The sequence below is a fragment of the Polyodon spathula genome, chromosome 43, assembly GCF_017654505.1.
Source record: "Polyodon spathula isolate WHYD16114869_AA chromosome 43, ASM1765450v1, whole genome shotgun sequence".
Classification (NCBI taxonomy): domain Eukaryota; kingdom Metazoa; phylum Chordata; class Actinopteri; order Acipenseriformes; family Polyodontidae; genus Polyodon; species Polyodon spathula.
Window position 1 is genome coordinate 3442732 of NC_054576.1, and position 1380 is coordinate 3444111.

A 1380-nucleotide genomic window follows, 5' to 3' on the forward strand; every position below is an offset into this window, starting at 1 on the left:
GGGCCTGGAATGTCATGCTTTCTATTCTCCTTCTCCCAGCTGAGACAACATACAGGGAGCAATGCTGAGTGTGCTGGAGCCGTGGCGCTGTGCGGAAATCTCTTCATCTGTGTTGATCAACTCTGCAGGAAATGTTGTAAATGCCATTGCATAATGTGTACCTATTACTGATCAAAAAAGGATAGAACGGAAACATAATCTTGATTGTCAGAATGTATTCTCTGAGCTGGAATTGAGCTTCTGGTATTTGTTTAAGATTACATAAATTTGTGAATGCTGTATTCTCCTTTTTCACAGCACGGACACCTTATTGTATGAGTTCTTAATGGCTATATCTAGCTCTGGTCAAAGACAGGTTAAACTTTTGAATTGTAAACCAAGCTATTAGAGAAAATACCGTTACAAAACATAATGAAGGATACAATTCATTGTGAAAGTTCAAAGGTATTTATCCCAACCTGTAATTGGACCTTAGGCTTTGTATATACCTTCCTATTGTTAAGGCTGTTCAAGTTTCCCAGAAAATTAGGGTCCGTCAAATTTTGGATAACTTAAATGAACGGTTGGATTGTAGGGGTCTTTCGTTAGGAAACAAATTCCGGGAGTAATTTTTTCCCTTTAACTTATCTAACTGTTTTTTTTTTTTTTTTTACAAGCAAAGTTCAAAGGTATTTATCCCAACCTGTAGCATAACTATTGAATTTCACTGCATAAAACATCCCATAGACACCCATTGTTGCCTCAAATAATTTTTTTAACTTTTTTTTTTTTTTTTTTTTTTTACAGCAATGTTCTGGAATTATTTTGATTAAAGGAATGTATTGTATACAATAAAGGTTTTATTTGTTACCAAACCTATAGTTTTGGTCATACTTTTTTTACATTCAGAATTACATTAGAATGGTTCTTTGTACAACATAAACAAAGTCAGAGTTCCACAGTAAGCCCTGAGGAACCAGATGGTTATACATAGACCGCCTCGGAACCTTCTTATAGAAGACTGTACACTGACCAGTGCACTATTTCAAGTGGAAGCCTAAACTTCAATAAGGGTTTATTTTGCATGCTAATACTGGCACCCTAAAATTTCCAGATTTTTATTCTATGCTGTAATGTTAAGTGGGTAAAAAAAAATCACCTCTGGAGTTTTGTTGGTATTAAGATCTTCTATTGTTTAGTAAAATAGATGCCATAGACCTTAATAGTAAACTACTGTTGTACAGTTATCTCTGGCTAGCCCAGCTGCACTGAAGCATGTCATGTGACCCTGTTTGAACCCTGTTTAACAACTGAGGCGCTCTGACTAGCCCAAGGTCATACAGTAAATAAGTGACAGCGCAGAGATTGGAACCCAGTTGTGTTCTACAACCAGGAGACTAT

General features: G+C 36.2%; 1 long non-coding RNA gene across 1 annotated transcript; it reads left to right on the forward strand.

Annotated features, from left to right (window-relative positions):
- The first annotated feature begins 395 nt into the window (after positions 1 to 395).
- On the forward strand, positions 396 to 711 carry LOC121305530. Its single transcript, XR_005948095.1, has 2 exons — positions 396 to 444; positions 669 to 711. It is a non-coding gene; the product is annotated as an uncharacterized LOC121305530 (long non-coding RNA).
- Positions 712 to 1380: the final 669 nt, after the last annotated feature.